General features: G+C 34.4%; 2 long non-coding RNA genes across 3 annotated transcripts; both read left to right on the forward strand.

Moving 5' to 3' along the window:
* Positions 1–1,626: 1,626 nt before the first annotated feature.
* LOC108461973 (uncharacterized) lies at positions 1,627–5,418 on the forward strand. Of its 2 annotated transcripts, XR_008277632.1 has the most exons (4): positions 1,627–2,016; positions 2,410–2,516; positions 3,005–3,153; positions 5,313–5,418. It is a non-coding gene; the product is annotated as an uncharacterized LOC108461973 (long non-coding RNA). The 2 variants fall into 2 exon arrangements; XR_001867900.2 differs by lacking the exon at positions 5,313–5,418 and having other exon boundaries at positions 3,005–3,399.
* An 8,777-nt stretch (positions 5,419–14,195) lies between these two features.
* Positions 14,196–15,889, forward strand: LOC128286943 (uncharacterized). Its single transcript, XR_008277633.1, has 2 exons — positions 14,196–14,615; positions 15,651–15,889. It is a non-coding gene; the product is annotated as an uncharacterized LOC128286943 (long non-coding RNA).
* Positions 15,890–16,618: the final 729 nt, after the last annotated feature.

Here is a 16,618-nt window from a genome sequence, read left to right on the forward strand (position 1 = left end):
GAGCTTCAGCAGCGTTAGCGGAGTCTTTTGAAAAAACGCCGCTCTAGATCGAGTATTAGTGGCGCTTTTTAAAAAACGCCGCTAATGTTCTATCTTTAGTGGCGCTTTTCAAAAAACGCCGCTAATGCTCTTATCTTTAGCGGCTTTTTTTCAAAAAACGCCACAAAAAATTTTGCTTTTGTATTGAGCTTCTAGTGGCTTTAGCAGCGCCTTTTTATAAAACGCCGCTATATGTACACCTTTAGCAGCGCTTTTTAAAAAACGCCGCTAATGCTCTATTGCTTTTAGTGGCTTTAGCAGCGCTTTTTTAAAAATGCCGCTTTATTTCGAGTATTAGGGGCACTTTTTAAAAACGCTAAAAAAATATTTCATCTGTCTATTTATAATTTAACTGGTTGATTTATATTAAAATACAATTTATTTTTAATTGAATATTTAAATTCTTCAAGAAAAAAATGACACATAGGAAAAATTTGAAAGTAAAAACATAGAAAAATATTTGTTAAAAATAAAAATATTAAAATACTATTATTTAAAATAATTTTAAAGATTTTTGGTATATGATTGATTGTTTTTAGTTTGTATGTTAAATATTTTCTTATATAATTGTAAAAGAGATAATATTAATTTTAAAATATTGAATTAATCATCATTATAGTTTAGGGGTTATAGTTTAGGGTATATGGTTAAGGGTTTAACGGTTATGAGTTCCTATTTTAAGGTTTATGGATTATGAGTTTATGAATTATGGTTTATGGTTTAGGGGTTGGGGTTTAAGGTTTATGGGTTAAGGGTTCGGGGTTCAAGGTTAATGGTTTATGTTTTAAGATTTAGGGTTTAGGGGTTTAGGGATTAGATTAATTTGTATTTTTTAATATAATTGTAAAAGAGATAGTATTAATTTTAAAATATTGAATTAATTATCATTATAGTTTAGGGTTTACGGTTTAGGGTATATGGTTAAGGGTTTAAGGTTTATGAGTTACGATTTTAAGATTTATGGTTTATGGTTTAGGGTTTAGTGTGCAATTGTATACATGAACTTTAATTTGATCCAGTTCTTTTGAATTATTAACACAATTGTTGATATAACATCATTTTATATTTATATATTGCATACATAAATATTTATATTTATTCAATATAAAATTTTTTACGTATTTATTTTTAAAAATATGTATGATTAAATCAAAATTAAAGTTTCAACTACACATTTAAACCACAATTAGAATTTCACGTCTACAATTTATATATCAAACCGAAATTCATATATAGTTACTTTTATCCCTTTTAATATATATATTTAGGGTTTAGAGTGTAAGTTTATAGTTTGAGATTTAAGGTTTAGGGTTTACTTGTTGGAAAATTGAAGCAACATTTGGAAAAATTTTGAAAGTAAAACATAGAAAAATACATGTCAAAAATGAAAAAATAAAATATTATTAATTAAAATAATTTTGAGTATATGACTGATTTTTTAATTTATATATTAATTAATTTCTTATATAATTGTAAAGAAGATAATATTTCTTTTAATATATTAAAATTCTCAATATAGTTTAAATTATTTAAGAGATAATGATAAATTTTATATATATTAAAATAAAATAATGGATTTTTAGCGGAGTAAAATGGCGCCATTTTGTGTAAAGGGAAATGAAAGATAAGAAATAGTGGCGTTTTTATAAGAAACGCTTTAATACTTTTTCACACAATCGGTGCCTCCCCTTCCCCCCGAAATCCCAAAATTTGACATGAAATCTGTTCTTTTTTTCCCTCTTTTTTTTTCCCAAAATCGGTTCCCTCCTCCCTCCCCAATGAAATCCTAAAATTTCACCTGAAATTTCTTCTCTTTTTTCCCCATTTTATTTTTCCCAAACCATTTCCCCCTACCCCGATTCCCTTTATTTTTTCCCCCAATTTCCCCAAATCGGCAGCCCTCTGTATCTCCGTCGGTAGCCCGCTTCTGTATCTCCGTCGAGATATGCTGTCAAGTATACTGAAAGAGGACCCAAGGTACGTACTAGGATTTACCTCATCATCGTCATCAAATCATTATCCGTTTTTTCTTTACAAGCTTTACCACTCAGCAAAGCACTAATATTGACTCTTGGCTGTCTATTTATCTGTCTTAGTTTCCCCCTTTTTTCTATTTTAATTTTCTCTCTTTCCTTCTAAATTCCGAATCATTCTTTAATTCCATAAAGGTAAAGAAAAAGATTACCCCTTCCTTAAGGAAATAAAATCAAAGAAAAAAAAACCCACCTTTTTCCTATACAAAACAATTAATGTCCATAGTCAAATAATAGTAATTTGTTTTGTTATTTTCTATGAAAGAGCAATGGGAAATATTTCTGGGTTTTGTCTTTTATAGGTATATATGTGTGTTTCTTTCTTTTGATGGTGCAGGATCTTCAAAATCTGAGAGAAGAAATTCAATCCAAAAAATGAAAAAGAACCCCAAAAGATGAGGATTAATGGGAGTTGGGAGTTGATTTTTTATTGATTTTTTCAAGGTAAATTCTTTGTTTTTGTTCTTTATTTTTCTCTGCGATTATTTTATTTATTCTAAGTGTTTGTTTAAGTGCCTGAGTGTAGACTTTAGCTCTATTATTAAAAAAGAATTTATTTTGATTTGTTGGGTTTAATTTAACCCAAAGTTTCTCTTCTAATGTTCTGTAAATTTAGGTTCATTGGATTTATTTCTATTATAACTTGTGAATTTGTCAATGCCTGCATATATATATATATATATATATATATATTTGTACAATTTGATAATTAAGTCAATAAAGGTTTGCTTTTTATTTTGTTTTTTGTTAATACTTATGATTATTGATCCATATGATTTCTATGTGACCAGTTCTCATACTTTTTATTGTCATTAATCAATGTTTTTATGAGGGCTTTTGTGTTTTTTTATTTATTAAATTTTTATGTTCCAATTATGAACTTTGAGTTTAAAGGGAGAAAATTTTTATTGTTAAGTGATATTGTTATATAGTAAAAAAAAGATGAATTCACAAAATCAAGTGGAGTCAACTCTCAAGGAAATACTTGAAGTGGTCAAGCCGTTGCATGAAGACTGGGTTACTCGGTTTAAGATCATCAATGAATTGTGTGAAGTCGTTCAATCTATCGAAAATTTAAGAGGTAAAATTTTATGTTACTTTATTTTGATTGTTCCATGGGAAATGCTAATAGTGATTCTTAGTAACTCGTCTTACGAGTAAATCTATGCAAGTTTATTGATTGATATTGGCCGCAGAAATGCTATATTTTGCATTCCGTGATGGATGTTGCGAACAATTTGCAAACCAGGATAATTTTTATGTATACAAACATAAAATGTTTGACCCCATGAAAAGAAACACGAAGTAAACAAGTGGTTTTTTTGTATATCATTCTTTTCCATTTTTCATTAACTGATATTTGCTTTACTGCGTCAGGCAAGGTTTTTCTTTCAGCAACTAAAATTTCCTCTCAAATTTTTAATTGTTTCATATCATATCTTACCTTCTCAGAATTATATTTTTGAATCAAATTCAAAACTAAATTCCATGCTTTCTTTTAACTTTATAAAAAATTTGTTATATATAATATAATTCTTATTTTTCAGAATTTTAATAGATTTAGTTCTGCTTTCAAATTAAAATGTTATTTAGTATTTTAATTTTAATATTATAATTTAGTTATATTAATAAAATATTACTTGAATTTTATAGGTTATCATGTTTGAGCAACATTGCAATATTGATGACCTTGAATACCAAATACTACTTTTGTAACGCCTCAATTTTCGAGAATTCTGTGAATGTTGGCATAGGTTCAATTATGTTAGTGGGCCTCTAGAAGGCCCAAGCTTAAGATAGAACCTGGCAATTTTAGTTAATTTTTGTTCCATAAAAAAAAGGGGGTGAAATTATGAAATAGAACCTATATGAAAATGTTTGAAAATGCTATAGGGTAAATTGAAGTGGTCAAATAAATAGGAGTGCAAAATAGGAGGATTTGCATGACAAATCTCCCATTTTACATGAAGTGGCCAGCCATCATGTTGTTGTAGACAATATGAGCACTTGATATCCATAATTCATGGTACAAATTGATAATGTGTTAGGTAAATGTTCTATGATAATGGATTAGGTAAATATTCTATGATAATGTGTTAGGTAAATGTTCCATGATAATGTGTTAGGTAAATGTTCCATGATGGACATTTCATGTCTTTTGTATTAAAGAATTAAATAGATGAAATATGAAATTTTATTAAAAAAAAAAAGGGGTGAAAAGAACAAAGTTTTGTCCATCTTTGTTCATCATAGCGTAAAGTTAGAGAAGAGAAAGGAGAGGAGAAAGCTCTTGAATGTTCGGTCACTTGGGGAAGAAAATTGAAGGTAAGTTCATGGTAGTTTGCTTCTATCTTGATGTTCATGAGTTCTTCTTGATTCTACTTTAACTCTTGAAGCATATTTGGGTTTTTAGTTGTGTTGTGAGCATTTAGTCATGAATTAAAATGAAGGAAATGGTTGTTGTTTCATATTCTTTTGATGAAAAATGGAAGATAGGTGAAGTTGAGCCAAACAAATGAGCATGCATGTGCCTTAGATACTAAAGGGAAAAATCGGCTAACATGTTGTGTTTTAAAATGATGAAATGGAGATTATACTTAAGTAAAATCATAGATATGTGATGATTGATTAGTGATATACATGTTTAAATAACAAGCATACAAGTTAGGTGTGAAAGAGTGATTTGGTAATAAATCTGCTTGGGACAACAAAGATAGAACGTGACTTTGAAAAATCACCATAAATTGTGGGAGATGAGTTAGAAGTCGCATAAATTATGTAATTAAATCTTAATGAGTCTAGTTTCAAATGGAATAAACGAGAACATATTTTGAATTACGTACAATAAGAAATTTGATTCAGTAATGAAGAGTGGTCGATTAGTTAAACAAAGGAAACATGGGAAACTTTGAGAAATATTTGGTATTGATTGGCTAAACCAAAATTTCAAAATTTTATTGATAGAATATATATGAGTCTATTTTCAAGGAAAATTAACGGAACTTGATTTGGAGTTTCGTAGCTCGATTATAAATAATTTAGTGATTGTTGCTCGGGAAGACAACTTGCGGTGAAATTATGATTATGTGGTAAACATTGACAAAATTTGTTAATGAGTTGCTTATTGTTTTCTTATAAGCTTACTATGATCTGTAGGTGTGGTTGCTTAGAATATTGTAAGGGGTTAATCGTAGTTTGTATTTGAATAGTTAGATTAACGTGTTAGTAATCCAATTGTAGGCGGTTCGTGTGTGGATCTCGTCAACATATCGTCGCAAAATGTGTAACTAACACCCTCTTTCTTAGTCTGGATCGGCAAAAGTCGAAAAGTCGAAATGTCGAAAACCGGTATTTTGTAGATTTGCGAGTGTGCGAATGGTCGTGAGGTAAATCGATTAATGTTTTTGGTAAGCTACAAAATTTGACCGCAAAGTGCATGATTTCGTGCCTCGATATTTTTGGGCTTAATGGGCCAAAATTGGAATGATGGGCCAATCTGCCCAATTCAAGAAGAACCCCATGCGTGATTCTATAGTACGTGAAAGGTAGGAATATGCATAAAAACCCTAAAATAGATAAATTATTGAAATACCTTTAAAAGTAGAAAATTTACGCTTTTACCCTTAGTAGATAAATTACCAAATACCCCAGGGTTAAATTGACCTAAATGCATGTTTGATTGTTGTTATTTATCGCATGCCATGTTGTTATTATCGATGCATGGGATTGGGATATTGACGAGGAAGTCTTGAAAGTGGTTTGTCCACGTCTTGGAGGCTTTGCCTCAATTCTTTGTTAATCGAGCAAAGAATGCCAGCTGTGGAGTGTTAAATGGGTGGGTTGAGCTATTCACACATGGAGCGTATGATTGGTACGGGTGGAGTGTAGTGGTTGGTGGGTTTAGTAGTCTCCCAAATGGGCTTGCATATGTTTCTTGATGTTGCATGTATTTTGAAATGGGCCTATGGGCCATCTTTATATCTGAATAAGGGCTAAGGCCCGTTTATTGTAATCTAAAAGGGCTCGCCCAGACCACTATTACCTAAATGGGCTTAGGCCCAATGGGCTTGAGTGACTTGGGCTTTGAATGGGTTTTCCTTACACATCGAGTTTCCCAAACTCACCCTTCTTTAACCTTGCGGTGAGCCTTGATGTGGGTGAATTGGAGTCGGAGGGATTCAGAGGCCATGGTGAACACTTTGGGTTTGAAAAAGAGATTGGTTTTCTTAAGTTATTTTTAATTACTATTTAATTTTGGGTTGTAATAAGGCCATTTTAACTTTATTTTCTTCTTTGATTTTTCGGGATTATATTATTAAAAATAACTTTAAATTGATGGATACTAATTCAAATGGGCTAGACTTAGGGCGTGATTTCAAAACGATACTTGTTTTTTTTTTAAAATAACACGACGTCACGAATATTCGATTTACCAAAGATAATCACTTAAAGAAATTTCAACTTGTTATAACCAAGTGTGGCAATGGATGTGGGCATGTCTAGGATTGGATCCAATTGGAGAGCTTGGTACTTAAGTAGCCTTCATGGCACACCTCCTCTGTTATGGATACCTACCTGGTGCCCAGCTTCCATTCATTTTAACCTATAATGAAATTATCTTTTAAAACACTAAGTAAGTTTTTCTGGATCAACAATATAAAATGTTTTGAACGCTTCAAAGTGGCACGTCGTATTCGGCCTTAACGTCTGGGCCGGGTTGGGGATGCTACATTTAGTGGTATCAGAGCCTAGGTTGCAACAACACGGCTGTGGAATGGGTTTACAAAAATAAAGATTTTTGAAAGCGAAAATTTTATAAAGAATGCGAAAAACTCGATTTTCAAAATTTAGATCTTTAGAAGGTGGCATTCCGAATCTCCGGCTCAAGTCTGTAAGTATTACTCTGAACTCTTCCGAATATTTTTCGATTTATCCGTCTGCATCAAACCCTATTAGGATACTCTAGATAGGATGATCTGAAACCATAGGAAAATCGATAAGAGATCAAATCAGTAGCTAGACTTGATTCTACGAAAACAAACTCGAACTCATGTCGATTCATAAAACATCCGTAATAAACACCGAATATTGAATTAATGCATAAAATTCATAATCAAGATAATACGATATGAGTACAAGAGGTCGTGGATGGAGCCGAGGAAGTGCTCGGCGACATCTTCGTCTTGAGACATATCTTGGCGGTGGATGCACCGGTACCACCGGCAACAGAGGTAGAGTCTCATGACCGCGGTGCCAAGGATGATGCCTTGTCACAGGCAATGATTCGTGTTCTAGAAAGGGTTGCTGGGGCAAGTGCGGGTAATGGAGTTCGGGGATCTATTTCTGAACGACTTCGGGCTAACGGAACGGAGATCTTTAGGGGCGTGTCTGGTATAGCCCCGAATGTAGCGGAATATTGGTTGGAGGCCACAGAACGAATTATGGACAACTTGGACTGCTCTGAGGAGATTGTGAGTGTGGTATCTGTACTAAGTCCTTTGGGTCACTCGGTTAGGGTAGACAAACTGTATAGGGATGTACCCTTAGAAACTCAAGGTAGGATTTTCCCTGGAGATCTGATGGAGTTACCGTTCGGAGAGTTTGATCTCATTTTGGGAATGGACTGGCTTATTAAGCATAAGGCGACCTTGGATTGTGTTGCTAAACAAATGGTGTTAAGGACCACAAAGGATGAGGAGGTTATGGTGATAGGTGAGCAAAGGGATTATTTGTCCAATGTGGTGTCGGCATTAAGGGCCAAAAAGTGGATTCAAAAATGTTGTGAGGTCTATTTGGCATTTGTAAGTCAGTCAGAAGAGGAGGGACTGACAGTGGATAAAGTGAAGACCGTAAAGGAGTTCCAAGATGTTTTTTTCGGAGGAGCTTCCGGATTGCCTCCGAACCGAGAAGTTGAGTTTGGAATAGATTTGTTGCCTGGAACGGTGCCTGTGTCTATCGCATCGTATAGGATGGCACCGAAGGAGTTAGTGGAGTTAAAGACTCAAATTCAAGAGTTTTTGGATAGGGGCTTCATTAGGCCAAGCGTGTCTCCATGGGGAGCACCAGTGCTATTCGTGAAAAAGAAGGATGGTACGATGCGGATGTGCATTGATTATCGCCAGTTGAACAAACTGATAATTAAGAATAAGTATCCACTGCCAAGGATTGACGATCTATTTGACCAGCTTAGAGGGGCTTCTGTATTTTCTAAGATCGACCTTCGATCTGGATATCATCAGTTAAGAGTCAATGAGGCAGATATCTATAAGATGACATTCAGGACTCGGTATGGTCATTACGAGTTTCTGGTTATGCCATTTGGACTGACGAATGCTCCTGCAGCATTTATGGATCTGATGAATCGTGTGTTCCAACCATTTTTGATCGGTTAGAGTCGTCTTTATTAACGATATCCCGGTATATTCTCAAACCGAAGCGAAACATGATGAGCATCTCGTATAGTCTTGCAAGTGTTAAGGGAGAAGGAACTCTTTGTGAAGTTCAGCAAGTCTAAACTTTGGTTGAGGGAGGTAACCTTCTTAGGACATGTGGTCTTTGCCAAAGGGATTAAGGTGGACCTCGAAAATTTGAAGCGATTTTGGAGTGGAAGCCGCCTAGGTCGAGTGTCGAATACGGAGTTTCTAGACCGCCAGGATACTACGAAGGTTTGTGGAAGGTTTTTCGGGATGACAAGACTTTGACAAAACTCATAAGGAAATGAGTACCGCTTGTATGGGTGAGAAGCAACAAGAAGCTTTTGAGAAGTTGAAGAAAGTTCGATGAAGCACTGTGTTAATTCAAATGAGTCTGGAAGGATTTTCTTGTGTCAAGGACGCATCACATGTAGGCTTGGGTGCGTGTTAATGCAGGAGGGTAAGGTGGTTGCATATGCATCACGACGACTTAAACCTCACGAAGGAAACTATCTTACTCATGATTTGGGTTGGCGGCGTGATATTTGCACTTAAGATTTGGAGACATTACTTGTACGGGAGAGGTGTATTATATACACGCACCACAAGGGTCTTAAGTATTTGTTGACTCAAAAGGAGCTGAACCTTAAGCAAAGGAGATGGATTGAGTTGCTTAAGGATTATGACTATTCGATTGAGTATCACCAGGCAAGGCTAATGTGGTAGCCAATGCTCTAAGTCGTAGAACTGTATCTGATCTGAGAGCAATGTTTTCTCGTCTGAGTCTGTATGATGATAGAAGTCTATTGGCTGAGTTGCAAGTGAGGCCAACCTGGGTGGATCAGATTAAGGAAAAGTAGTTGAACGATGAGTCTTTGGTCGCTCGTTTCCAACAAGTTAAGGAAGGGGAAACTTCTGAGTTTGGGTTAAATGGCGAAGGAGTTCTATGTTTCCGAGGAAGAATTTGTGTTCCGAAGGACTCTGATTTGAGGCAGACAATATTGAAGGAAGCTCATGGAGGACTATGTGGCATGCATCCTGGAGGGAATAAGTTGTATCACGACTTGCGAGAATTGTCTTGGTGGCTGGACTTAAGCGAAAGTAACGAGTTTGTAGGAAAATGTCGACATGCCAACAAGTGAAAGTGAGCATCAATTACCTCCGGATTTGTTACATAGGTGAAGATACCACTTTGGAAGTGGGAGAGGGTAACCATGGACTTTGTGAGTGGGTTGCCTTTGACACCATCAAAGAAAGACTCGGTGTGGGTGATTGTGGATAGGTTGACCAAATCAGCCCATTTCATACCTGTACGTATTGACTTTACGCTTCAAAAGTTAGCCAAGCTGTATGTGGCGGAGATTGTACCACTTCATGGAATCCCAGTTTCGATTATCTCTGACCGGGATCCTAGATTCACATATCGGTTTTGGAAAAAGTTGCATGAGGCGTTGGGGACGCGATTGAACTTTAGTACGGCTTTCTATCCCCAAACTGATAGTCAGTCAGAGAGGGTTATTCAGATTCTAAAGGACATGTTGAGGGGATGCGTGATTGACTTTCGAGGTAGTTGAGAGGATTACTTGCCGTTGGCAGAATTTGCGTACAATAACAGTTACCAAGCGAGTATTCGAATGGCACCGTATGAAGCACTGTATGGACAAAGGTGTCGTACACCTAGTTGTTGGACTGAACTAGGAGAGCGACAAATTCTTGGACCAGAGTTGGTAGGCGATCATCGAGGATAAGGTCAGAATAATTAGGGACCGGTTAAAAGAAGCATCTGATAGGCAAAAGTCGTATGCAGATTTGAACTGTAAGGAGATTGAGTACTCAGTAGGTGATATGGTATTCTTAAAGGTTTCTCCTTGGAAGAAGATATTAAGGTTGATAAGAAGGGCAAGTTGAGTCCGCGGTTCATTGGGCCTTATCGGGTTTTGAAGCGAGTAGGCCCAAGTGGCTTATCGATTGAATTGCCTCAAGAGTTAGACAGATTCACGATATTTTTCACGTCTCCATGTTAAGGCGTTATCGTTCGACCGCTCATGTCCCGCCATTCACGTAAATTGAAGTTCGATCGATTTGACCTTTGAGGAGGAGCTGTGCAAATATTGGCTCGAGATGTTAAGGTTCTCGAAGGAAACCCGTCCCGTTAGTGAAAGTACTTTGGCGTAATCATGGAAGGGAAGAAGCTACTTGGGAATCACAAGAGACTATGCGTCAACAATACCCTCAACTAGTTGGATCAGGTAAATTTCGAGGACGAAATTTCTTTAAGGAGGGTAGAGTTGTAACGCCTTAATTTTCGGGAATTCTGTGAATGTTGGCATAGGTTCAATTATGTTAGTGGGCCTCTAGAAGGCCCAAGCTTAAGATAGAACCCGACAATTTTAGTTAATTTTTGTTCCATAAGAAAAAAGGGGTGAAATTATGAAATAGAACCTATATGAAAATGTTTGAAAATGTTATAGGGTAAATTGAAGTGGCCAAATAAATAGGAGTGCAAAATAGGAGGATTTGCATGACAAACCTCCCATTTTACATGAAGTCGCCAGCCATCATGTTGTTGTAGACAATATGAGCACTTGATATCCATAATTCATGGTACAAATTGATAATGGGTTAGGTAAATGTTCCATGATAATGGATTAGTTAAATATTTCATGATAATGAGTTAGGTAAATGTTCCATGATAATGGTTTAGGTAAATGTTCCATGATGGACATTTCATGTCTTTTGTATTAAAGAATTAAATGGATGAAATATGAAATTTTATTAAAAAAAAGGGGTGAAAAGAACAAAGTTTTGTCCATCTTTGTTCATCATAGCCTAAAGTTAGAGAAGAGAAAGGAGAGGAGAAAGCTCTTGAATGTTTGGTCACTTGAGGAAGAAAATTTAAGGTAAGTTCATGGTAGTTTGCTTCTATCTTGATGTTCATGAGTTCTTCTTGATTCTACCTTAACTTTTGAAGCATATTTGGGTTTTTAGTTGTGTTGTGAGCATTTAATCATGAATTAAAATGAAGGAAATGGTTGTTGTTTCATGTTCTTTTGATGAAAAATGGAAGATAGGTGAAGTTGAGCCAAACAAATGAGCATGCATGTGCCTTAGATGCTAAAGAGAAAAATCGGCTAACATGTTGTGCTTTAAAATGATGAAATGGAGATTATACTTAAGTAAAATCATAGATATGTGATGATTGATTGGTGATATACATGTTTAAATAACAAGCATGCAAGTTAGGTGTGAAAGAGTGATTTGGTAATAAATCGCTTGGGATAGCAAAGATAACTTGACTTTGGAAAATCACCATAAATTGTGGGAGATGAGTTAGAAGTCGCATAAATTATGTAATTAAATCTTAATGAGTCTAGTTTCAAATGGAATAAACAAGAACATATTTTGAATTACGTACAATAAGAAATTTGATTCAGTAATGAAGAGTGGTCGATTAGTTAAACAGTGAAACATGGGAAACTTTGAGAAATATCTGGTATTGATTGGCTAAACCAAAATTCGAAAATTTTATGGATAGAAGATATATGAGTCTATTTTCAAGGAAAATTAACGGAACTTGATTTGGAGTTTCAGTAGCTCAGCTTATAAATGATTTAGTGATTGCTTGCTCGGGAAGACAACTTGCGGTGAAATTATGATTATGTGGTAAACATTGACAAAAATTTGTTAATGAGTTGCTTATTGTTTTCGTATAAGCTTACTATGATCTGTAGGTATGGTTGGTAGAATATTGTAAGGGGTTAATCGTAGTTTGTATTTGAATAGTTAGATTAACGTGTTAGTAATCCAATTGTAGGCGGTTCGTGTGTGGATCTCGTCAATATATCGTCAGAAGCAATGTGTGTAACTAACAACCTCTTTCTTAGTCTGGATCGGCAAAAGTCGAAAAGCCAAAATGTCGAAAACTGGTATTTTGTAGATTTGCGAGTGTGCGAATGCTCGTGAGGTAAATCGATTAATGTTTTTGGTAAGCTACAAAATTTGGACTGCAAAGTGCATGATTTCTGTGCCCTCGATATTTTTGGGCTTAATGGGCCAAAATTAGAATGATGGGCCAACGGGCCCAATTCGGTAAGAACCCTCGTTACGTGATTCTGTAGTATGTGAAAGGTAGGAATATGCATGAAAAACCCTAAAATAGATAAATTACTGAAATGCCTTTAAAAGTGGAAAATTTACAGTTTTACCCCTAGTAGATAAATTACCGAAATACCCCTAGGGTTAAATTGACCTAAATGCATGTTTGATCGTTGTTATTTATCGCATGCCATGTTGTTATTATCGATGCATGGGATTGGGATATTGACGAGGAAGTCTTGAAAGTGGTTTGTCCACGTCTTGGAGGCTTTGCCTCAATTCTATCGTTAATCGAGCATCAATCTTTGCAATCGTGGAGTGTTAAATTTGGGTGGGTTGAGCTATTCACACATGGAGCGTATGATTGGTACGGGTGGAGTGTAGTGGTTGGTGGGTTTAGTAGTCTCCCAAATGGGCTTGCATATGTTTATTGATGTTGCATGTATTTTGAAATGGGCCTATGGGCCATCATTATTATCTGAATAAGGGCTAAGGCCCGGTTTATTGTAATCTAAAAGGGCTCGCCCAAGACCACTTATTACCTAAATGGGCTTAGGCCCAATGGGCTTGAGTGACTTGGGCTTTGAATGGGTTTTCCTTACACATCGAGTTTCCCAAACTCACCCTTCTTTAACCTTGCGTGAGCCTTGATGTGGGTGAATTGGAGCCGGAGGGGATTCAGAGTGGCCATGGTGAACACTTTTGGGTTTGAAAAAGAGACTGGTTTTCTTAAGTTATTTTTAATTACTATTTAATTTTTGGGTTGTAATAAGGCCATTTTAACTTTATTTTCTTCTTTGATTTTTCTGGGATTATATTATTAAAAATAACTTTAAATTGATGGATACTAATTCAAATGGGCTAGACTTAGGGCGTGATTTCAAAACGATACTTGTTTTTTTTTTAAAATAACACGACGTCACGAATATTCGATTTACCAAAGATAATCACTCAAAGAAATTTCAACTTGTTATAACCAAGTGTGGCAATGGATGTGGGCATGTCTAGGATTGGATCCAATTGGAGAGCTTGGTACTTAAGTAGCCTTCATGGCACACCTCCTCTGTTATGGATACCTACCTGGTGCCCAGCTTCCATTCATTTTAACCTATAATGAAATTATCTTTTAAAACACTAAGTAAGTTTTTCTGGATCAACAATATAAAATGTTTTGAACGCTTCAAAGTGGCACGTCGTATTCGGCCTTAACGTCTGGGCCGGGTTAGGGGTGTTACAACTTTTGATGATGAACCAACTCTACAACTTGCCTAAATAAATTCATCTATGGTCCATCAATTCACTATTAAAATATTTGGGACCTAATACCATTAGCACATTCATGCAACTTTCTTGAGATGAGAAAACTTGTCCTTCTATGATGATTGCCAAGAGTGTTTTTTCCATTATCTATAGCATGAAACTGTTTTGATGATACACTTAATGCAAAAATTGAGGTTTTGGGCATGATTGGAGTTATTAGATGATTACTTTAAGAGAGCTTTCCCATTTTACTAGCATTACTTAATTAGAATCTATTTCGACTTCATAGTTTATCAAGTCTTTAGCCATAGCATTACTTAATTAGAAATTTTTTAATGTTATTTGTTCATTCAAGTTTCTCAAAATATTTGGTGTGGTTTTTCTCATTCTGTATTGGTCCTTCTATAGTCCTTTTTAGTTGGTTTAGAAATATATTTGGTTTGATTACAGATTTAAGTGATATTACCAATGAATATTTCTCAAATCTAACTGTTCATCAGACCCTGATATTGCCTTTTGTGCTTGTAATTTTAGATATTAGAACTAAAGAATAATTTCTATATAACGTTAAACAATAGTAGTGCAGTATGTTTTTGTTCTACCTTTTGCAAATGTACTGTGAAACATGCCATTGTATTGTGAAACCTCTAGTTTTTCTTGATATGAGTTAACTATGGAATATTATTTTCATTTTCTCATATATATGTATTTGGTGATGCATTTATTGCAGACAATTGAGATTCTTTTCAGCAAAAGGATATTCTTAGATATAGAGGTTAGTTCCTTTAATTCCCTATTGCTCCTGAGCCTGTGCAGTTTTATTGTCCGTTTTTTTTTTGTTCTATTCGGTTATTAGCAACAATGTTTTATTTTTCTTTTGTTGAAACAAACTCTGATTCTTGCTTTATGGTGGCATTATTAAAAATTTATCCTTCCTTATCATAATTCAAAGAGATCAGTTAATGTGCTTTGACATATGTGGCTTTGAGGGTCGTATAAGTGATTTCCTTACTGGCCTGACTTTGGCTTACAGGTGCATACTTAGGCTTTGAGGGTCATATAAGTGTTTAATAAGGAGAAAACCATTTTATGTGTTAAATGCTGCAATTTATGGTGTCTGAAAGTTGTGATTTATGATATTTGAATGATGTATTTTATGTTGCTCGAATGTGTTAAAGAGTTGATTTAATATAATGCTTAATGGTTGTTTATTGTTGTTCAAAGCATGATGAAATAATCATGTTAGGTGTGGTTTAATACATGCCTTGCTGACCTATAAGGTTGTCCAAAACAAGACAAAATTTAGTTGTATTTAAGATGTTCGAATGTGGTTGTTCAAATGGTTCTTCAAAATCTCCAAATGTGTCGTTAAGATGCTCTAAAATGTCATATTAATGTTGTCCATATATGATTTTGAATGCTGGAAATTTGCAGTATTTAATTTCCTGCTTGAAGTTGATTAAACCATGCTGTAAATGCAAAACATTTATATGCTGTTCACATGCTAAATTAACCATTAGTGAGCTTAAAATTGATCTATTTGAATTTGTTAAATTCATTGTTCAATGTGATGTTATTTATGCTAATGTATTAAGTATATTAAGTTGTGCAATTTGATGTTATATGTGGCGTTAATGTTGACTTGTTAATTGCATATTTTATTATTAATCTGATTTAGGGTTTTGAATTTAGAAGAACCTTATCTTAAGATAAGTTATCTACTTTCATAGTAATTGGAATCTGATTCTGTTATTTTGGTTGGTTCTTGCCTTCGTATGTCATTTATTAACTTTTGTTTCTTTTTTCTCAGGTTTGAGTTTTTGTTGGATGCATGGTCTAGGATTAGCTGAATTCATGCATAGTGACGACTTGTTTGAGCTAACTGTTGATCTTAAAGTGTGCATTCTATCTTTATTTTGTTCTATTTGTATTTTGTTAGATTTCTGGTGTAGTATGATAAGTGCGGTATTTTATTTGATTGTTATTGATAAACTTTCTGTTTGGTGGGATATATATTTATATTGAATTTTAAATTTTTTATATTTTTCATGACTTTTATAATATTTTATTTTTTTAAAATTTTATGACCTTTAGTGGCGTTTTTGGGAGAAGCGCCGCTAAAGGTCATGACTTTTAGAGGCGTTTGTGAGAAAAACGCCGCTAAAAGTCAATTTTGCTATAGTGCCTCTTAATTATAATACATGCAATAAGAGTTAAAGCTTAAAATTTGTGTTCAAATTTAACAAATTGAATCAAATGGTAAAGGGTTTAAATTTTTTTTAAGTAAAATATTGAATTTTGAATTTTGTGAATGAATAAAATAATATTGAAAGAGTTTTATCCAAACTAGTCAGTCCCACATCAGTTTTGATTGCACCAGTCGATACGTACCATTCCAATAATAAATTGGAATGGTTATTCTCTTTTTTTTACTTGTGAAAATTTCAGCTCATACCAGCACTAAAATTTCAGTTCATACCAGACACTAGCTCATTTCGTTCAATTCTGCTTGCATCTGTTAGTGCATGAATAATATTAAATAAATATAATTATATTTCTTCTATCAAATTTAGCTTTTTTTATTATATCAAACTTTAAATTTTAAGTTTTTAACTTTAACCAATATAAAGTAGCAAGTTTAAAATTTAAAATAATATATTTTAAAATAATAAAATAATTATAAAATTTATATAACAAATAAATTAAAGAAAGGAAAAATAATCTCTAGAAGTTCCATATATATTCAGGCTCGGCTTTGGGGGTAGTTTGGGAGTGCGG

The sequence above is a fragment of the Gossypium arboreum genome, chromosome 13 (genome assembly GCF_025698485.1).
Source record: "Gossypium arboreum isolate Shixiya-1 chromosome 13, ASM2569848v2, whole genome shotgun sequence".
NCBI lineage: Eukaryota > Viridiplantae > Streptophyta > Magnoliopsida > Malvales > Malvaceae > Gossypium > Gossypium arboreum.